Source organism: Podarcis pityusensis (genome assembly GCF_964106645.2).
Source record: "Podarcis pityusensis genome assembly, chromosome: 12".
Taxonomy (NCBI): domain Eukaryota; kingdom Metazoa; phylum Chordata; class Lepidosauria; order Squamata; family Lacertidae; genus Podarcis; species Podarcis pityusensis.
Genome location: NC_138037.1, coordinates 40,832,564 through 40,855,982, shown reverse-complemented (window position 1 = coordinate 40,855,982; position 23,419 = coordinate 40,832,564). Strand labels below are relative to the sequence as shown.

At 40.3% G+C, this 23,419-nt stretch overlaps 1 protein-coding gene across 9 annotated transcripts in view; it reads left to right on the top strand.

Annotated features, from left to right (window-relative positions):
- The window catches only part of ZNF385D (zinc finger protein 385D), a 609,973-nt gene that overhangs the window by 337,854 nt on the left and 248,700 nt on the right, over window positions 1–23,419 (top strand). The window lies entirely within an intron of this gene.

The window sequence follows — 23,419 nt, the reverse complement described above, 5'->3', positions numbered from 1 at the left end:
GGGTGAATATACCCCCTACCTTGTAGGAGAAAGGCTTACAACAGAGGAAGGGATTCCCCGTGTCTTCTGTTGACCCAAGGACTTCCTCTTTGTCTCTTTTCAGCATCCCACCCTCTCACACTCTGAGCAGTGTGGGGCTTTGCCAGTCACCATGTGTGGCTAAGTAAGATTTTTTGAGGGGAGGGGATATGCTCTGAATGGTCTTTGGGGAAGGGCATCCTTTTTTCATCTATTCAACACTGTTCCTAATTTTATTGGCCTTCATTGGGTTTGGATTAATTGGGCTACTGTCTGTTGATATGCAGTGGGACCTGACACACAGCTGTGTTCCTTGGCCCTGCTTGGTTTTGTCTTCTGTCTTCCTTGCCTTGGCCTTCTGTCTCCAGGAGGGGACTAAACTTTGAGCTCCTGGTTTTTCCTTCACATTTTCTGCTTTCTTTTCTCTCTCACACACAAAAAGCACATAGGCCTTTTTGATGTTGGGAGCCCCTTCCTTCCATCCTCCTCCTGAAGTCCTCAGTTTGCCTGTCTACAGGCTTTCTTTGTTAGGTCTGCCCCTTTGGCCAGAGAACACAGGAAGTGGGCCAGCTATGCCACTTCAACCAGAAGGTTCAATGCTCACTTGGCACACAATGATTTTTACTACTGTCTAGTAATCTACTGTCTAGAGAATAAGGCTGCAGTCTTAAACACACTTGCTAGGGTGGGGTTAAAAAATGATTGGGGCCCATGGGCCCATTTGCAAACTAGTGAAATTGTTGTGGGCACCACACCCACCCACCACCACTACCACTACCACCTATTTTATCGGTGACAATAGAATGTTTCTGTCAAGTCTAATTTCAGGAGGGATCAGGGAGGAGACCTTCAGGCACTAGGAAAGGCCTCTGTGAGTATAGGACCACCCTTGGTTGCTACATTGGTGACCTCTTTAGTTCCACTGAAAACAGTGAGACTTAATCTTTAGTTCACAAGCATAGGATTGCACTGCCCATCTGTGGTTGGTGACTTGGCTGTTGGCATCCCACTACACCTGCATTACCAAAAAACAGCTGATTCTCCTTTGAATAAGTTACCTGGCTGTTTCAAATTAAGCTTCATATAGGAAATTCCTGTGTGATTAATATAGCCACTAGCTTCAATACGAGACGCACCATACACAAAACAAACAACAGAACACCCCACCATGTGTGGCATTTTAAGGAAAAGCCCATATAATTCTATTTTGGACCCTTTCTGGTATATATGGCTAACAATTTATTTATTAGGTTATGTAGCTTGAAATCGACAGCTGTGGAATTCCGTGGGTGTTAACTTCTCCACCGGAGGGAGCCCATATTCCGTGAAAACATGCTGAGAAATGCATTGAGAACTGCACAGGAAATCTATCCTTAAAATATGGTGTGTCGTTTGATTAGAAAATGTGCCTTCTGTGATCACGACAGGTTTTTATATTTTTGTTCTTAAATTTAGAATATAAACATAACTATCCAGTAATACATTATCAAAAGCAATTCAGTATAACAGTATTCAAGCAATATGTACTTTGTTTCACAGGAATGTACTTACCTGTAACAGTTTATATCACAACTACATTGTTCAGAATCAGATAGGTAGCCGTGTTGGTCTGCCATAGTCAAAATAAAAAAAATCCTTCCAGTAGCACCTTTAAGACCAACTAAGTTAGTTCTTGGTATGAGCTTTCGTGTGCAAGCACACTTCTTCAGAAGTATCTGAAGAAGTGTGCTTGCACACGAAAGCTCATACCAAGAACTAACTTAGTTGGTCTTAAAGGTGCTACTGGAAGGATTTTTTTTATTGTTCAGAAGCAATGAACAGGTGTACAGTGAATAATATAATATTATATTGTATAATATAATGCAGTGTACGTTGAATAATATAATGAACGCTTTACCTAAAAACTGTAAGAATATCACTTAGATATTCAATAGAATAAATTCTATTTAAAATACGACAGGGTCCAAGGCAGAATTAGTGTGTGTGTGTGTGTGTGTGTGTTCTCCTGGCTATTTCAATGGTCTGTGTAAAGAGTGGGCTATATGAAGGTCTTCCCCACTAGTGGGAAATCATTTGGCAGAGTTCCTCTCCTCCCCCCCAAAAAACTTATTAAAACTTCCATTGCTTGTAGCATTTGAACTAGCCAGTATGCTGAGCAGATACAGTTCCCCTAACATTATCATGATAATGGATGAGATCTTTGTAATATCCTAGATTCCCTATCAAATTTGCTCTTTCATAGATAGTGATGATATTGCTCTTTTTCTAATTTACCTGAAATTGCTGTTCTGGTCCTCCATTATAGCAGCACCTAGCCTCTATAGATTTGATACAAATTAACGATCCATAAAGTGATGTTCATACATCTGCGAACATTTCTGATATGATTCTGTTTGGCATCATCGCATAACAATCCATTGACAAGAAAGAAGGTATTAAATCTGCTTCCGCACCCCACTCCTTCCCTGTTATATATTTTTTATTCTTTCTTCCTTTGTGGATTATTTGATTTGTCATTTACCCCCCCCCCCACCTCCCTTACAAGCTGTGTACTCAAACCAATTTGTGATAACATGACCAGAAAGCTAAATTCAGCACAGAGTTCGTGCTGACATTGTTATTCTGCACAGGAGGCCCTGATGGGGACAGATAATGCCATAATTCAGATAACATGATGAAATGAGATCTTGTATCACAAAGCCTTTGGTGGGTGAAGAAATGCAAACATCTCCTCTTTTAGTATAAATTAGAAGAAGATGTGAGGTCATATTGAAGCGTCAAGTGTGTTTTTCTAGCATTTAATCTAAACGCCAACTTTGGGAGCCAGCTCGCACGTGTTCATTTGTCACAGAGCTTTTATGTGCATTTCTGAAGTCTGAGATTGACTTTGAAAGTAGTTTTGATTTCAAATACTTGGATGGAGCAGGGGGTGGGGGGCAGTCAGAAGCAAAACATGCACCGCACTATATTTATCCTGGTGAGTATTTGCATAGTAAATTTCATAAGCACAGGAGTGTTGTCTGTTTCTGGTTCTAGTTGAATGGCCCTTAAGAATTATTTTTGGAACTCACAGGGCCGCATATAACATCCCTTTGTTCATGGGGATCAGGCTGTGGATAAAATACAGCCTAAATTTGTTTGGGCATAGGTAACTTGGATGTTCATGTGGCATGAGATTCTGACCAGAGAGAGAGAGAGGGAGAGAGGGAGGGAGAATAAGAGAGAGAATCCACATAAGTAAATTTCATTTCAGAACTGAAGTTTTATTAAATTCCTTGGTATTTTAATTTTTTTTTTTTTTTTTTTTTTTTTTTTTTAGAAATAAATATATTCCTTCCAGAAGCAGGACTAAGTGGAGAGAAAGCTACAGAGGTTTTAAGTTCTAGCTCCCCTCTTGCTGTCCTTGGAAGGAGGAAGCCATATCAGACTTTATCTCAGCCAAGCATTAATAGGGGAATGTAGGTGTTATATATGGGACACGGGTAGCGCTGTGGTCTAAACTACTGAGCCTCTTGGGCTTGCCGATCAGAAGGTTGGCTGTTTGAATCCCCGCGATAGGGTGAGCTTCCGTTGTTCATTCCTAGCTACTGCCCACCTAGCAGTTTGAAAGCATGTCAAAGTGCAAGTAGATAAATAGGTACTGCTCCGGCAGGAAGGTAAACGGCGTTTCTGTGCACTGCTCTGGTTCGCCAGAAGCGGCTTAGTCATGCTGGCCACATGACCTGGAAGCTGTCTGCGGACATACGCTGACTCCCTCAGTCTATAGAGTGAGATGAGTGCCACAACCCAGAGTCGTCCACAACTGGACCTAACGGTCAGGGGTACTGGATGACTGGATTTCTCTCTCTTTTTTTAATTATTTCTAGCAACTTATTTCCCCTGTTCAAAACAGGGGAAACAAACCTCTAGAACAGGAATTGGGAAATTAGGAGCCTTCAGTTTTTGTTGGACTCCCATCAGTTGCAGTTAGAGATGGTGAGAGCTGTAGTCAGCAACATCTAGATGGCCATAGTCTCCCCATCGCTACTCTAGAGGCAAAAGGCGGAGGAGCAAGGAGGTCGGTCAGACAACATTCCTGCTTGGTTAAGCACAAGTCTGATAGAGTGGCCTCCTTCCTAAGATCACAGAGTTGGCAAGGTGGATGCCAACACTTGAAGATTAAGGGGCAGGCTATGGAATGAGCCCTTCAGTATTATAGCAAAGCAAAACTCTATGTTCCCGTGCCTCTTGAGCCAGTTACATAGAATGAGCTGAAGGTTAGAGTGTGGTTCTGACAACACCAGGGTTGGAAGTTTGATCCCCGTAAGGGACACCTGCTTATTCCTGCATTGCAGGGAGTTCGACTAGATGGTCCTCAGAGTCCCTTCCAACCCTATAATTCGATGAGTTTGCAGAATTCTGAACTGTATTATTTCAGAACTGAGCTATAAGGCGTGAAACATGCCTGACAATAAAAGTAGACTTAGATGTCCCTAAAAGACTTCCAAAAATAAAATCTAGGCTCAGGACCGAGGGCCAAAACACTGGCCCTGTCTTTCTGTCTTCTGCCCTCCCATACCAGCAAAGTAGCCACTAGAAACCGCAGTCCAGATTAGGATTGTAGTGCAGAGAAAAAAACAGTTTAATCTCCCCCACCTGTATTGCTTTTAAATGGAAAGTCATCCTTAAGGTGCTGTTTTCCCCAAATTTAAAGGTGCTATAATTCCAGCTCAGACTGGGTTTATTGCCTTCCTTAACCTTCTCCCTCAATTTACTCTTTCTGTGGGTTGTTTACACTTTGGGGATTTTCTGCAGAAATAGTAAAAGCAATTTAAATGAGAAAATAATAGGGGATGATATTCATATGGGGGGGTGATACCATGTGGACACTGTGAAAAACTTGCATGCATGAGCAACACTGAGTCCTCAATAAATTGACATGTGGATGTACCCGGGGTTAATCTAAGCAAATTTTGGCAAAATGGTTCAGGTATGTCTGTAAGTTCCTTAGTTCTCCTTGCACATTCAGCCAAAATAATGTAATGTATTTATTTATTTAAGAAGTCATTTGTGGTCTTTGCATTTTAAGCTTAGAAGGGGAAAAGCAGTTTGCAGTTCTTCTTTTCATCTGTAAAGTGCATGTAATCAAAGTCGTGACTCACAAACATGCAATAGGTCTAGTTTAAATTACATAGAATGAAATGAGATCTTTGATATGGAGGAATGCATTGAAAGAACAAGGGCTTAGAAATGTGTGTGTGTGTGTGTGTTTTAATGGCAAATGAAACACTGAAAGTTCACAAAACTTGAAAAGAAATAAGAAATGGAGAAGCAAATTAGGCAGCCATCCACAGGATACATTTAAGTGACTAATGCTGAACTATTTTTAAAGATTGCAGATCCTCTGAGAAGGCATCCTATTATTTACATACAGACCTTATTAAGTGGCAAGGAATTGCTATGGTTTAATATCCGGATGATTCACACACACACACACACACACACACACGCTTAATTTAAGAAACTTTCCCCCCTTTTCAGATGCCAAATGGACACAAAGTAAAGATGGGATTTGATTCTAACAAAAGAGGGAAATAAGGAAAAGAAAATGAAAGTATTGTTTAAGTATTCATTTACAAATAAAGTTTATCAAGTATGGATTTGAAAAATGCCTTTAGCATAAAGCATTAAAATGTGTAAGTTTTAAACATCCTCTAAGTTTCCTTCTCTGGATAAATTTCATACAGATAGCAAAAAACTGTGAATTGCTGGCTTGGGAGCTGATCCTTTCAAGCCCTATTGAAAAGAATGGAGTTGCTCAAGAGCTCATCATCATAGGGATAAGACAACAGATATGGATATGGATTAAGAACTGATTAAAAGATTGGAATCAGGAGGTAGGGGGAAATGCTGTCATCACAATGAAAGGAAGTAAGTGGCAGGGATAATGCTTTGTGAGGAGCTCCAAAATGATTTCCCCAAGCCTGATGAACAGGCAACAAAATTGCAGATAAAAGAGTTAACGAAAGTAAGGGCTATTTTCAGGGTTGCCATATTTTGAAGAGCAAAAAAGAGGACACATTTGACAGCACCTGGGGCGGGGGGCAGGAGCGCCATACACTAGATTGACATTGGAGGGTGCCAGGGAGGGACACGGCAAAATTTGGCATCAAAGAAACCTTTATGAATGTTTAGGCAAATTCAATTTTACCCCTGAAAAGGAGGATGTGTCCTGGAAAAAGAGGACATATGGCAAGATGCCTAGCCCTGACCTCATACTGGACACCAATATATTAGAGAATGAATCCTCTTCCTCACAGTAAGGCAGGAGTCAGCAACCTTTTTCAGCCGTGGGCCAGTCCACCGTCCCTCAGACCATGTGGTGGGCCGGACTATATTCTGGAAAAATAATAATGAAAGAATTCCTATGCCGCACAAATAACCCAGAGATGCATTTTAAATAAAAGCTCACATTCTATTCATGTAAAAACATGCTGATTCCCAGACCATCTGCGGGCCAGATTTAGAAGGTGATTGGGCTGCATCTGACCCCCAGGCCTTAGGTTGCCTACCCCTGGTTTAAGGATCTGGGGCAGCAAGCTGGGGTCTTCGGAACCAGCACTTAAGGAGCTCTTGAAAGGCCCTCCATGGGGGGACCCACTGAAGAACCCTTGTCAGAGGAGGAGCTACCTCCCAGTTCATGAAAATGCTGGTGCCAAGAAGTCTGGATCCAGGTTGAAAAGTGATGATTTAGATTTCCCCTATGGATGCAGAGCCACTGTGCCATTTTTAAGGGGTCTCTCTGAGACCAAGCAGTCCTTGAAACACCTTCATCACCAGCAGTTGTTGCTTGAGTATTTTCTAGGAGGCCAGAGTACATAAAGCCTCCCTCTCACGTCTTCCAGTTGTTGGAAACGGCACAGGGCCTTGGATTGTTGCTCCTGAACCATTCTCAATCCTTCTAAGTGTGCATTAACATGTTTTGACTCCCTGTGGTATTTACCTTGAACTTTTGCCCCAGTCTTACCTCTGGATTGTATCCCGGACCTAGACTGATACCCTGAGCTTGACCTAGGTTTGTTTGGCCTGGGCAGCACCATCAACATCGCTCTCCTAAGTGGTTTTGGGTAGGAAGCTGGGATCCTAGCCCATTTGGAAAGCTGTGTCCATTTCTGGGTTATTATTATTATTATTTAAATATATTCATATCCCACCTTTCTTCTAAATTGGGATTCAAAGTGGCTGACAACATTTAGAAACATCATGTATAAAATACATAATAATAAAAACAAATGTTGTTGTTACCCCACCCATCTGACTGGGTGGCCCCAGCCGCTCTGGGTGGATTCCAGCATAGGTAAAAACACAATACAGTGGTACCTCGGGTTAAGTACTTAATTTGTTCCAGAGGTCCATTCTTAACCTGAAACTGTTCTTAACCTGAAGCACCACTTTAGCTAATGGGACCTCCCACTGCTGCTGCTGCGCCGCCGCTGCACGATTTCTGTTCTCATCCTGAAGCAAAGTTCTTAACCTGAGGTAATATTTCTGAGTTATCAGAGACTGTAACCTGAAGCGTATGTAACCTGAAGCGTAGGTACCCCTGTAAAACATGACATATTAAAAAGCTTCTCTATACAGCGCTGCCTTCAGTTGTCTTCTGAAGGTTCTATAGTTACAGTGGTACCTCGCTTCAGGTTACATACGCTTCAGGTTACAGACTCCGCTAACCCAGAATTAGTACCTCGGGTTAAGAACTTTGCTTCAGGATGAGAACAGAAATCATGCTCCAGCGGCGTGGCAGCAGCTGGAGGCCCCATTAGCTAAAGTGGTGCTTCAGGTTAAGAACAGTTTCAGGTTAAGAACGGACCTCCAGAACGAGTTAAGTTCTTAACCCGAGGTACCACTGTACTCATCTCCTTGATAGCTGATGGGAGAGCATTCCACAGGTTGGGTGCCACTACCAAGAAGGTCCTCTGCCTCATATAATAATAATTAAAATAAAATACAACATATTTAAAACCAACAATTAAAATACACTTTTTGTCAGCAACAGCCTAGTAATCAGCATCATTTTCACCTTAGTTTCCATATGTTTGCCTGAACAGGAATGTCCTGGACTTCTGGTGGAAAGATAAGAAAAAGGGAGTCAGTCTAACCTCTCTTAAGAGGGAATTCCACAATGTGGAAGCAGCCACAGAAAAAGGTCTCTCTCGTGTCACCACAATATCAGAAAGGATAGCAGAGAAGGATCAATTCTGAACATACTGTCCAAATGAACAGGAAGAGGCAGGAGAGGCCAGTAAGAAGAGATAGTGGCTGTATGCAAGAAAGTGATGAGGCAGGTTACGCTGAAATGAAAGGGTTTCTGCAAGGTCACTCAGTGAACTTCATGGCGAAATCAGGATGTGAACCCGAGGCAGGATCTAGACACATCAAAGAACCGTTTCAGTTAAACGCGTTGTAAACTCATACAGGGAAATCCAGTTGGGAAAGATGGGACTCCACAGCGCCATCTGGTGTCACAGTGTTATATTGCATATACAACACATACAAAACTCTTTCTTTACCAATCTATCTGAGTCCCAAGTCATTATGATCTTGCTCGATAAAATCACACCGGCAAAATCAGCACCTGCTGAATCCACCTGGGTACTCTATGCACACTAGCTGTAACAGCAAGGTGGTAGGTTAGGGATCAAATCTCCTGGCCTAGTTTCAGGAAAACCTTTGGTTTTAGGCTTCCTGTTGCATGAGACCATGAGAGGTGATGACTTCTCTGATAGGGAAGAAACCTTTATCTCTTCCTCTCTTGAATCTTAAATTATGATATCATTTCCTTAGTGTTCTGCAATGAACTTCAGTAGGAGGGAGATACTGTAAGGTAGTACCAGAAAATGGGAAGGCTCAAATATCCTAGAAAAGACAGCCAATGAGTGCTGTAAAATGCCATCAGGTTGCACCTGTTGATACAAGAGTGGTAGTAAATGAAAAATCGCAAATAAAATCTGCGGGAAGAAGAGGGAGCAAAAGATTGCGCGCTATCTCATTTATTTTTTAAAGCAAAAATGAATCTACATTAAATAGCACCAGGGACTTTAAAAGAAATTTAACATATTTTCCATCGCCTAGCCTTTGTAGCGCCAGACCATTAAACAATAAATAATGGAGCTCTTGCAGTGAAGCCGTCTTGTGCTATCAAATCAGTGACATAAATCTACCCATATGGATTAGGAAGGCATCCTTATCTACTTACAGTATAATCTGCTGGTGATACATACTATGTTCTGTTGTCATTTCTTTAATACGGTAGGAAACAAAGCACCCATTACTCATTCCCAGATAGCCATCACTAAGGTTTCCAAAGTGATCTTTTAATGAAGGTAATTTTTAACAGTGAATTCAGTATGTTTTCAGGAACCAACAAAAGCTCAATGGTGGACAGAAAGAGAATACAGCTAATATATGTTGAACATATTTAATGTATTTTTTGTTATCTCTTATTCCAGTGCTTGAGGACCTGCCTGGGATAGCTGTTGTTTTTATGGCCCAATTTGTGATGCTACTTTTGACCTGCAAAGCTCTTACTGGTTTTGGCAGTATCCCTGGGCATATCCCATTCAGGAGAAGACACCAACTTCTCCTGAATGGGATATCTTTATAGTCACCGAACACAGCCTTTAATTAGACTGTGACGATATCTGGCGGTTGGGGGCTGGTTAAGTATTTTAAAAGCCACAAGTATTTTGTGGTCAGAAAATTCTATTGTAATTAAAGGCTATCTTGACTCTCCATCGTGCTCCCCCCCCCCACTTAGAGAATGGTGTGTAGCAACAACAGGTGTTTCCAAACTCTTTTATTTGGAAAATAACTCTTGCTTATATTACATAAGCTTGGTAAAGCAGATTTATTACAAATATCAGTATACTGTGAGCATTCTGCGGTTTTCTAGAACCTAAAATCTATTCCCCCCTTCTTGGCAATTTGCTTTAGGACATAATTCTTAATGCAAAATATCTACATTAACATAAAGCAGCTGCAAAGATAGCAGAGAGCAGCAATATGATCATAAGGACATGAATAAATTGATCCCCTGTGTCTCCTTTTGAGTGTAGGCTCTATCACCATGATGGCTCTGCATTTAGACAGAAATAATTTATGTAGAACCATTTTGCGTTTTCACGATTTTGGTTTCTGAAGTGATAGATATTGAATACAACATATAGCGATTTAAAAAGCTATGGGTTTTGAGTGCCCACAGGAGGCAAATGATCCAATACTGATGAGATAATCAGTATACTGTCTGATGATTTCTGTTTCAGTGTATCTGAAGAAGTGTGCTTGCACAAACCAAAACACCTACTTCCGGGTTTGCAGCATTCTTATTCCAAGTTGTTTATAAACTAAGCTGTTCTTAAACCAAGGTACCACTATATGTTCATCCTGCCACCCAGGTTTGTTTCTGTTCTTATGTTAATTCCCCAGTTTGCACATCACAGTGAACATGCCAGTCTGGCCCAAGATTGTACCTTCCTGCTGCTGTGCTGGAGAAACAAGCCATGACCCCTGACTTAGTGTTACATTTGAATTAGGGATAATGGTTTGTTTCATTCAGAGCACAAACTTGGGTTACAGATCTTGATTTATCTGGAGCTAAACAAACCCTGAACATGATTTGGCCATAATGCTCAGCCAAGGATCATAGTTTGTTTCTCCCATGCACTTGCAGGGAAGGATAAACTGGCCAGATAGGTGTATTTGTAGTAAATAATTAACTATGGTTTACTGTGACAGGCGAATGAGGCCAATATGTATTCCTACATGTAGTACCATTCTCATCATCCTTGTTTTAAAGAAGAAGAATTGGCTTTGCTTCCACTTTGGATGCTTGGCAGAAAGGGGGAACTCAGAAAATATTGGACTGATTGACGGTGCAGACAGTCTTGAACTTGTAGTCCTGCAGAGACTGACTTCTAAACGTAGAGATCTGGAAGCAGAATTGCTGCTAATAGTACAATCCAAGGACCACTTAAGCCTATGTGGGTGCACTTAAATTGTCTTAGGTCCATTAGTTTTAAAAGGGACTGAGGAATTTAGCTACCAGTTTTAAGGAATCCGACAACTGAAATGCATTTTTAAAAGCCATTGGTGTTGACCCTTTTGAGGCGCTTCCAACGGAAATGCATTATGGACTCAGTGCCACTCGTGTTCAGGGGGTTCTTTTTATGATCCACCAAAATGCTGCTGGCATCAAAATCCCAGTCCACAGTTTTTCATCATTTAATCCATCTCTACCCATTTCTGAAAAACCCAATGTATAAAAATAAGCTCCTTTGTGCATTTTTTTTTTTTGGGGGGGGGTGGACAGTTTGAGACATGCGTGGTGACATTTTGGAGGGTGCCATTTTGCTTCTATTGCCACGCCCCTACTTCCGTTTGCTCCCCATCTGAACACAAGGAGGAAACAACCCACCTATAAGTTTTAGAGATGCTATTATTGAATTGGTGTAGCATATGCTGCAACTTGCACATTTCCCCCTTTTGCACGAACGTGCTTACAGTGCAGAACAAATCTGCATGGCTCCCAGTGTGCATTTGGAATGCTTCATTAAAGATGCATAAATATATAAATATAAGTTTCTAATAGCTCTGTTATAATGCTTGGGTAATAATTTACTGTTGACCAGCTAAGAAGATACTTTATGATGGTTATTCAATATTAAGGATGCATTCTACTCATAAGCTACCTAGGACAAATAATGAGTTCACTGGGAATATAAACCCAAATATTTATCGATATACTGCTTTCAAACAAAAGCTCTCCAAATGGTGCCTTGATGGGTCACTGCAACTGAACCACATGTACGCTGCCTTTGGTTATGTGAGGAAAGAGAGGCAGTATAAGAAAGTGTGTGTGTGTGTAAAAGCACTTTTATATTTACCGTATTTTTCACTCTATAAGACATACCAGACCATAAGACGCACCTAGTTTTTGGAGGAGGAAAACGAGAGAAAAAATATTCTGAATCTCAGAAGCCAGAACAACAAGAGGGATCGCTGCGCAGCGAAAGCAGTGATCCCTCTTGCTGTTCTGGCTTCTGGGATAACTGCACAGCCTGCATTCGCTCCATAAGACGCACACACATTTCCCCTTACTTTTTAGGAGGGAAAAAGTGAGTCTTATAGAGCAAAAAATACGGTAAGTTGTTTTCAGGTTTTTGTTCTTGGCAACAGAGCAGAGAGCAACCCCATACCAGAAACACTCTCTTCTTGGACCACACCTGGGAGCTCAGCATATAGCACTGTACAGATGAGGAGAACAGGATTGTTCCTGCCATATAGCTCTTCCTACAGGCAGTTGGCTAGATGGCAGAAACTCATCCCAGGAGTGACACTGATGAGTTGCCCAATTCCTTTTCTAATGCATTTCTGGATGTCTTGGCCTCAGTGGCAGAGCAAAGAGCAGCTCCTCCTGAAAAGCACCCCGCCCCCAAGAACAAATCAGGGAGCAGAGCAGATAATGACCAAATCAGGAAGTCACTGCTGTTTCTGCCACATGGTTCTCCCTGCAGGCAGCTGATTTGATCACAGATAAAATCTTCACATGGTTATGCTGTAAGCATTTGCAGATACATATAGCTGAATGTTGCTTGGGATTTGTATATGCTTCTCATTTGAATTACACATCCTTATTACCTAGCTAAAGAGCACCGTCAGTCATGCATCAGAGCAATAAAAAGTGAACTTCCATCAAAATATAATTAAAACATACTACTAGGATAATGCATTGCAATATCCAATATCTTCTGCAATAAAAAGACCCTACATAACCCGTCACAAACAGGATCCCGCTCATTTATAATGTAACTCAACACTTTAACAACAGGACTTGTCAGTCCCCTGTTATCTGATATTCTTCATCTACCTTCATTGTGCTAAATTGTGCTGGCAGTCAATCATAATGGGATTCAGCCCATTCCTTTTTAATAGAGAAAACCATAACTAGAAAGCTGGCTAGGTCAAACATGATCATGTGCAGCTGGTTTGTCAGAAAAAGACCAATACATCCTATCAAATCCTTGTCCTACAACACACTTTTCTCTAGATGTCTGTCCACAGCAACACTATAGGCTGTACTTAAACACTATACGTTCCAGTTTTCCCATACTGACACCAATGCTTCTTGAGAAGAATCTCTTTGAATTATCCTATTCAGAAGATAATCCTGTCCTGCAAAGAACAAGCTGTTGAATAAGGCCAAGTTGATTATTCTTTGGTAATTTTTATCCCATCTTTTCCCCTGTCAGGGACTCAAGGCAGCTTATAGATAAAACAGAAACAGCAAAAAACATTGGGATGAAACAATTATTTAAACAAAAAACAATTAAACTTTAATAGAATTAAAACATATATATTTGAACAATGCATCTTTAAAAGCAATACATATAAAGCTATAGGTTATTGCGTGTGAAGGTCCATAAACTTACAAGTGTAGATGACCGCCAGTGCTTCTGCTCCTGCTCCCATTTTTTATCCAGCTTCTCCCCCACAGTTACTTAGTTATTTCAGATCTAGTTCCTCCATCCCAGAATTCCTCCCCCACCTCCTGCACTTACCGTATTTTTCACTCTATGAGATGCACCAGACCATAAGATGAACCTAGTTTTGGGAGGAGGAAAACAAGAAAAAAATATTCTCAATCCTAGAAGCCAGAACAGCAAGAGGGATTGCTGCGCAGCAAAAGCAGTGATCCTTCTTGCTGTTCTGGCTTCTGGGATAGCTGCGCAGCCTGAATTTGCTCCATAAGATGCACACACATTTCACCTTACTTTTTAGGAAGGAAAAAGTGAGTCTTATAGAGCAAAAAATACGGTACTTAGTTCTTTTTTCCGTCTCCTTCTGTTCCCTTGTATTGCAATCTCCATCCATCTGGGGGCATCTCTTTCTCGTTTAGCTCCCTAGATCTTTGCTTTCTCCTCAGTAATGACTTCTCACCTTGTGTTGCTGTTCCAGACATGATAAGCTAACTAGGTCTTCTAACGCAGTGTATTATATCCCTGCTTCTGGATTCTTCATTAAGACATTTTGTCAAACATTTGTCAAACTTGCCTTACTATAAACCTCAAGTTTCTATGCCGCCATAATTTTGAGTCCCACTGATTTCCCCAATAATTATTCACAAAAAAGATTGTATTCTGTTGCTGCAACTGGCATCTCTTTATATATAAAAAAAGGCTGGAAAGATTCTTGAAAATCCAGGAGGACAGCCTCTGGCCTTCCTAGCTTTGTATTGTCTATATGGACTGATAATGATCTAACTCTGTGTAAGACAGTTTCTTGTGCTCCTTAGTCAAACATGTGCAAAACAATGCAGTGGTTCTCTAATTGTCAGAGTTGGCATTACAATCAGATTCTGTTCACCTCCATAGATTTTCTGCAGAAAAACTGTTGTGCATGAGGCAGCCATTTCTACTTTCAGAGTTGGAAGCAGTGCAGTTCCTTGTTATATTGCTTGACAATGTATCTCCTCCCTCTAGAAATCACTTAGTACTGGTGACAGACCATCTTTCAATGATGAGATAAGCTCTTTTCTGTTGCATCAATCTTTACACTAATTACTTTGCACGGTGCTTTTCGCTGCATTTCTATGGAGACAAAAAGCACTTAAAAAAATAAACAAGAGACCTGGTAACTTTTCACCAATTCATATGCAAATATTTTCCTATACTTGTCTTTTTTCTGCGTAATGCATGTTTGCTGATCTTACTGCTGTCTAATTCCATATTTTTATAAGCTGCCTGAAGCATGAGATGAGGCTAAACATTCCACTTTTACAAATAGGCTCTCTTCTGCAGGGCACTGTTTGTTTTGAATGCCTGTCTATCAAGTAGCATATTTTTGTTCCAGTAATAAACTCTGAAATGGGAGGAGCAGGTGCTGTGCATATTTTTTGATTAATTTTAACCAATATCTTGCTCTAATATATAGTATATTGAGAGGTGGATGGTCTGCTTTCCTTTTCCTAGTACAAGAAATGTTCACAACCTATGTTTCTGGCAAGCTTTGAAATGCCAGAAGGCTCTCAGCAAAATGAGGGGAACTGTGATGACAGTGCAAAATTTCATTATTGACTTGACTGTGTTGTGTGAAGCATACATCTTTGGAAGCATGGAAAGCCTGAAAAACGTTACTGAAGGAAAATATAGGTGCTGCATCAAAACCCAAAGGAGGCAAAAGAAGAGGCAAGGCTTCAAAATGATATTGGAAAATGAATATATAGCAAATATTAGTAGGCCTTGTATAACTATACAATGTGCAACACTGGTAATCTTTTTCAAGGGCATGAGATTAAGAATACCTTGTCAAGGCAACATTTCTCCCCGATTTCAGGCACCAAATTCAGTTTGAAATTCACATCGTGGTAACGATTTGATAATATTCTACATGGCGATAGATGTGTTTGTGTATGTGCTATGTAAAAAAATCGCAATGTGGGGAAAACCGTGAAGCCAGTAATCACTTCTCTCATGATCCTTGTCATCCCTGTTGCTCTGTACTATAAAATAACAGTTGTAACAATATGTTAAAGGTAAGTAAAAATGTTGTACAACCTTAAGTAGTCGCAGTTTCCAGAACATTACCCCATTTGCTTCTACATAGTTCCATCCTTATTTCAGACATCATGATATATTGGTATATCATGATGTTTGGCTGGTGATATATCACAGTGTTGAAAACCAGTCCTAGTGGTAGGCGACATCTTGTCCTTCACCTCAAACAGCAATATGTTTTGGGTTGGCTTTTTATGGACAGGATTTTTTAGCTGCCTACAATCCACTATCTATTTTGGACACTTCTTAAGACACTGTAACCAGATTTTGCATGTTGACTCCTGGTATCAAAAAAACAGCTTTTTATCTATTTTTTTGATACAGTTGGATACAATTTTTGAAATCAAGATGATTTTGTGAATCTTTCAAAATTGCGCTATCCCCCCTCCCCTAGGCTGCGTTCACATGGCAGTTTATTCCATTTCCACAACATTTCCCAAATTGTTAATTTCCACGTTACGTTTGAGCTTTCACATGTTGTAAAAGGCACTTTTGGAACTGAAGTTTTAGCACTCGTTTCCACATTATTTGCAAACAGTCCCCCCCCCCCCCCGGAAGCAAGTAACATGGAAATGAACATGGCACTATATTCCACTGTAGTTCCAAAAAGCGACTTTTACATCATGTGAAAGCTCAAATATAACACAGAAATTAACAGAGAGAAGTGGTTAAAAGAGAATGAGTTGCCATGTGAACCCAGCCTTAGAATTCCCAAGCAACGATGTGTACGAAGCTACTAGCCTATTATATATTTTGGAAAGTTGTTTGTTTGCTATGCATTTGGACACTTCTTAAATTATCTAAATTTTCCATGATGGCTTCTGAGATCAAGGGACAGGTTTTTGTTTATGCTTGAACATAGTTGGATACTATTTTGAATCAAACTGCCTTGAGACGTCAACCAGTTGAGTATGCTTCTATCTTGCTTGGTATTGTTTTTGTTTCTTGCCACTATCTCTGTTTTAATTATAATCCTGGCCTGATAGGAAATCCAGAGCTAAGTGCTAAATATCTGCTTGGAAGGTAGCAATCAACTAGACATTTTGGGCATGTGCAGCTTGTTTTCATCTTATCTCCTCTTAGACAAAAGGAGGTAAATGGACTCCCGAGTGGCTTAGCTAGTGGGAAGAAAACAGTCCCTTGGGTTTGTCATTAATTTACTCCAAGCTTCAAGTCCAAATTAGGAGAGACATTTTATTAGGAATAAGCCATAAGGGACAAAGGGAAAGCAGAGAGGTACTTTATGTTACAGGTAAAACAAATGTTTAAGGAGGTTACTTTTGAAGAGTGTGCATACTCACACACATAGGGATCACTGATATAGATTCAGCATAAAATACCCATGGATGTTCAGAGGAGGTAGGGCTGGTTTGGAAGCTCCAGCTACCACACTCAGATTTCTGAGGAGAGCTTCTGGTTGAGAAATTGTGGCGCCATTGTTAAAACAGTTGCACTGGCTGCCCATCTACTACCAAACCAGGTACAAGGTCCTTGTGTTGATTTGCAAAGCCCTGAACAATTCAGGGACCACCTGAACACTTATATCCCAGCTCAGTCACAGAGATCATCTGCAGGGGTATTGTGGTTTACCCCCTGAAAAGGTGAGGCTCATTTGACAACAATAAGAAACCAAGACTTTATGTCATCACCCCTGTGTTGTGGAACACTCTTCAGCATGTGGCTTCTGTTTCAGTTTTTAAATCCCTGCTGAAAACTTTTCTATTCCATCAGGCAAAAGCAATTAAGAATACTGTATACATTTCCACAACAGTTAGCTGATTCCTGATTTTAGCTTTATATGATTTTTATTGTGTGGTTTAATGTACAATTATAAATTGCTCTGGTATTTTTTATGAATACCAATATATAATTGTTCAAATGAATGAGATGACATCCTATTCCATACTTATCATGTTTAGCCAGGGTGGCCAGCATCACAGATAGATGGTGTCAACCAAGCAGATGAGCTTCACATAGTCAGGAAGGCACTCGTGGCACCTTTTGGAGCTAGGAAATGATTTCTGGAAAGCTGTCAGTTGAAAATGGGACTGCTTACCATATTCCTGGCAGATGGGATTCACCAAAGGCTTCTTGTTTATGTGTCTGGAAATCAAGGGGGGAGGATCAATGGAAGAGTGGAATGGTCAATGAAGAGTAATGAACACAACCTGACTTTGTTCAGGTTTCTGTATAATTAAAGGGACCCCCACTGAGAGCCAGTGTGGTGTAGTGGTTAAGAGTGGTAGATTTGTAATCTGGGGAACCGGGTTTGCGTCTCCGCTCCTCCACATGCAGCTGCTGGATGACCTTGGGCCAGTCACACTTCTCTGAAGTCTCTCAGCCCCACTCACCTCACAGAGTGTTTGTTGTGGGGGAGGAAGGGAAAGGAGAATGTTAGCTGCTTTGAGACTCCTTCGGGTAGTGATAAAGCAGGATATCAAATCCAAACTCTTCTTCTTCTTCACTGGATTTCATTCCACATCACACATAACAACAGCAAGTCAAATGACATGATATACACAAAACTTGGATTGCATATAACATTCAAACCAGTGTTCAGTGGTCTATAAATTCAGCTTGCACAACTGTAGCAGACAATCAGGATGAAAAGTTGTTATGAGAACTCTTTAATTTCATTTCACTTTATATATTTTTTAAAAAAATAAAAAATAAAATATTGGTTTGCATAATGGGCACAAAATATTGGTTTGGGCACAAAAATGTTATTTTTAGTATTTAGTATAGTATGATATAATTGGGTCTTAGTAGTTAAAGAAGGTAGCAGAGACCCCATTGTTTAATTGCTAGCCAATCTGTACATCTTCAAATTGCTATTAAATAAATACAAGATTATCTAATGTTGATAGCAGAAGTAGATGCTACACTGGCCTCCTTTAAACTTGTGTAACTTAATTTAGTCTGGTGTAAATAGAAGGGAGAGTAAAGTCTGTAATCCTTAATTGAGAGGTGGATTGATTAAGTACTGGAATATACCCATCCCAGGTGGGACAAAATTGATGTAGAGGAATCAAGTGCTTAATGTTGAGTTACAGTAGATCAAACACTGGAACTCAGCCAACCAAAAGAGGAGAAGAGTAACAATGAAAAGATGAAATCCTGGAATGCTGCCACACAACAAAAGGGGTAGTGTGAACAGACAGCATTGGAAGTGAATCAAGTAGTGTATTTTTATATCTTTCCGGGGTGGTTATACGCTAATGGAGAGAGATCATTAACAGGAACATAGCCATCCAGGAGAGACATACTGTACACTAATGAGAAAACATTAACTACTGGAGCACTTCCAGCATAAAGAGAGCAACCCCATCACAGCAGTGGACAGATCAAATGTTTAGCACCTGGCTCTTTCTGTTCCAAATAAAAGAGCATGTCTAATGGGCCTTTCACCTACACGGGTTTTATATCTGCATTAACACAGTTGTTTTCAGCCTGATTGCTCCAAGTACAGCTATGAAACAAGAGTGGTGCCTGCTTTATTATTCATTATTAGTATTCTTGGGTTTAGTCTCCAAGATAATAGATTGCTGCTTTGTTTTAGCAACAGTATCTTAGATAATTTTGTGGCCTAAGGTGCGGCGGTGTTTCCAATTTACAGTCTTTCCTACATAGCCATGTAGGAAAGTGTATCTGAAGAAGTGTGCTTGCACACGAAAGCTCATACCAAGAACTAACTTAGTTGGTCTTAAAGGTGCTACTGGAAGGATTTTTTTATTTCTACATAGCCATGTTTGAGATTGTTGAGGGATGGGGGCAAAGCAGGGCTTGGTGCAAATAAAAAGAAGATAGGAAGGAAGGAAGAAGGAAGGAAGGAAGAAAATGATGAGAGGCAGAATAAGAGGAAACTCTGAGGATGAAAGGCTTGACCATTGGGAGTGGGATCCCTACCCTGTTTTCCTGAATGCAAAAAGTAAATTACCACTAAAAGACACTGTCATAGTTTCACTAGACTCTAGTGTCAACCTAAGAAAGGGGACCTAGGGTTGGATAATGAAAGTGAAGAGGTGACATTAAGTAAATTGGATGTGGCTCAGTCCTCATGGACTTCTATAGCAAGCATAGGCAAATTTGGCCCTCCAGATGTTTTGGGACTACAATTCCCATCATCCTTAGCTAACATGACCAGTGGTCAGGGATGATGGGAGTTGTAGTCCCAAAACATCTGGAGGGCTGAGTTTGCCTATGCCTGTTCTATAGGGTTCTATGCAATAAAGGAAACAGGCTGAAATTTGAGGCATAGGTGAGATGGAATTTAAAACCTAACCTCAATCCAGACTATTGGTTACCAGGGACAGGAGATTTCACTTCCTTCTAGTCCAGTTTGCCAATGGACACTCCTTTACTTTCTCTGATACCAGGGCTATCTTTCACTGAATTGAAGAAGTAATGGATATTAAGCCTCATGTCGTAGTTTGGCCAAAGCCTGCTAGTCACCTTAGCACCTGTAAGTGGTCTAGCTTCTACCTACACTTCTCCTGTTGAGTTAATGGGTCACCACACAAAAATCACATTGAGACCATCCAAACACAGCTGCCATAATGACAGGAAATGTACAAGCAAGCACACAGCCTCCTGGCAGCTATATGTGATAAATGTGGGATAGAAATCTTATAACTCAACACAATAAAACAAAACAACGTAGCAGATAAAGGAAGTGGATATTCGTTGCTGGAAATCTTTCATTTTCTCTTTCTCAACTTTTTCATTCACATGGTCCATTAATATTTTATAAGAATATCTATCCTTCCATGTTCTTGGTATATCAGTCATTTGGTGGATCTGAAGTATATACAAATGCCCATATATGTCACTCATTTCATTGACATTTTAGAATTATTTTTAGTTGGGTGTTTTTAGTTTTTGTTTTTTCTAAATAGAACTTAAGCTTTATTTCATAGAAAGTCATTATCTGTATCCATAGCAGGAACTCCATAGCTGGAGATAATTTTTTTCCATTATCAATTTATTTATTTATAAACATGCACACGAACAACATGGGGCACAACCAAGCCACAATACTGAAATGTGCAATTAAATCAGAGTATGTTTGTAACGATAATGATGCTTAGCAATCTTACAGTTTTTCTTCTTCTTCTTCTTCCACCAGAGCAGTTTAAAACCTTTATTTAAATCCCATCATGGTGCTTTTAAGCAGATAAATATACACTAAATTGTAATTACTGTGGAAACAATATGGTGAAACACAAATTTGTTTAGTCTTGTAGGCATCCTGAGAATGGGGCCCTAGAGGCCTACCTCAGCCCTGGGCTGTCACTGTCAGGCGAATCTAATTGCAGTGTGTGTGGTGTGTGTGTGTGTGTGTGTGTGTGTGTTTTCTTACATTTTCCTGCACATGGTTTTCTCCATCCCCTCTTTATACTTACAACAACCTTACAAGGCAGCTTAGGTTTAGACCGAACGTTCATTTTATTTATTCATAAAAGAAACACATTTTATTTATTTGGCAAATTTAAGAAATTTATAATACTGCTAAAAATGCTGTAAACTGTGAGCAATAAACGAAAAACCACATAAAAGCCACATAAAGATACAATACATTAAGCAGTCAGCTGGTCAAACAGAACCAGGTTTAGCAAACATCTCAAAGATAAAACAAAAGGAACTTGCTTAATCTGTCTAAAAGCTAGCTTAATTTTCTCCCAGTGAGATTCATGGTTGAGCTGGGATTTGAACCCACCCAAAGTCCACATCACTGGCTATTCTAACTTAGTACGCATAAAAATGCATACATGCACATCTCACCACAATGTCTGGTAAGAGTCACATCATCAGCCTTACCCACTTGGTGGTGTCATTCTGGTCCCACCTTCATGGGATTACTCCATTGAACAGTGTTTCCAAGGGAGCGTTCAGGATCTCTAAAGGTTACCACATACAGAACTCCAAGGACAGTAACAACACAATGTATTACACAGTGTGATTCTTACTAAGTATCTTAAAATGAGCACCTTTAGGTCGTTAACGTATTTTTTACTGAGTGTGTGTATAGATGATAAGAGATTTTTGGTTTGAATGAGATAATGGCTTTCCTTCCACTTTTTGGATATTGTTCATTCCATTTCTAAAATGTAATGGCATTCTACGTCAGATTTGCTGGTGAGGCATTTACCAATTTAGTTAGTAACTGTCTTCTTGGAGCAGGGAAGGAAACCACCATTTAAAAAATAGAATATAATTATGCTAGTATCAGCCACAGTGTATTCAGAGCTTTTATGTCTGGGTTTGCACCACATCAAAGCAATTATGCTTATTATATTCCATTACACAAGAAGTCACATCTGTGTGGAGAATATTTCTATCAGGCATAATCTCTGCTTGCTTACTTTCTATCACAGTTAATTTGTGTTTCAAATAGCTGTTTTGCTAGCCCATTAAAACATAATCTTGGGATGCATGGGTTACATTAGAGGAAGATACAACCAGTTTAACTTGGTTCTTGTAAACTTGACATCTAGAATGTATGGGGATTCAGAACACCATAATTGGATTTCAGTTTTCAGTGTATTCCTAGTTCGGGTCAGGTCCACTGTCATCAGTAGCAATAACAAGAGGAACACAGTGTGTTTTTTATAGAAAGGCCTTAATATTCTCACACACCGAGTAGCCATCCTTTGCAGAAGGGACAATAGCTCAATAGAAGAGCACATGCTAGTTCCAGGTCCAATGCCAGGCCTGTCCACCTAAAAGGATCAGGTAGCAGGTGATGGAATCTGTTCTGGCCAAGTCCATGGAGAGCTGCTATCAGAGAGAGGAAGTAATAGTGGGTGTCATGGGCCAGGAATTGGCTTCGCCTGCTGAAGGGGAAGAAGGCAGAGTGATTCCACCTGCGATTGATCAGCCTTCATGGACACAGAAGAGAAGGCGATGATGAGAATCAGTTGGCTTTAGCTTTCTTAAACAGAGCTTCCAGCAGCAATCAGATGCTGGTAACAACGGCTGTAGTTCCTGGTCCTAGCTTGCTGCTTGTCTTGGCCATTCCCTGACCCCTGGACCATCTGACCACATGGATTGTTGTTTGCCTGGCCCTAGGACTAGACCTGACTTTGAATGATGACTCTGCAAGTACACCTCAGAGTTGCTTTTCATTGGCTGGCCTCCCACTCCACTGAGCTTACCACATTGTTGCTCAGCAACGAGACTACGACAGTGGGCCAGAGCTGAGCTTCCTTCATTATACAGACCCACCATCTAACGCAGAGCGGGTTGATGTAAATGGAGTTAAAATTGTAACTCTTTGAGGAATAGATCACTTGGCTGAGAACTAGTTTACTTTCTACCACTTGTAAGTCTTATCTACGTCCTGTTAGTTCATATTGGCTATGGGGTTCAGAAGAGCGAGGCTGGTAGCTAAAATCAGACTTTTATTTTTTGTTTGCAAAATTTCACTGTATGTTTTATTGAAACAACCCAACTAGGCTTGCTTCAAAAACAATAGTCATGATCAGCCACAGTTTAGGGTTCAGATGTCACGCTAAGCTGCAAAAGTGAAAGCTTCTGATCTCTTTCTTGCAGTTGCATCAGAGGAGGCATAGGGAAAAGGAAACACATAATCCCAAGACCAATAAACTATTGTTTTTCATAACATCTGTATACCACTAGTAGGACTTCTATCTGAACATGTATAGAATTGCATTGTTAATGTGACTTTAAGGAAAGTTTCTGGGGGTTTTATATGCTACCTACTTTGGTAGAAGAGTGGGGTGCTAATGTATGAATATAATCTCAAACCTGATTATGTGTTCTACAATGTCAATTTAGGGTCTTGCTGAGAA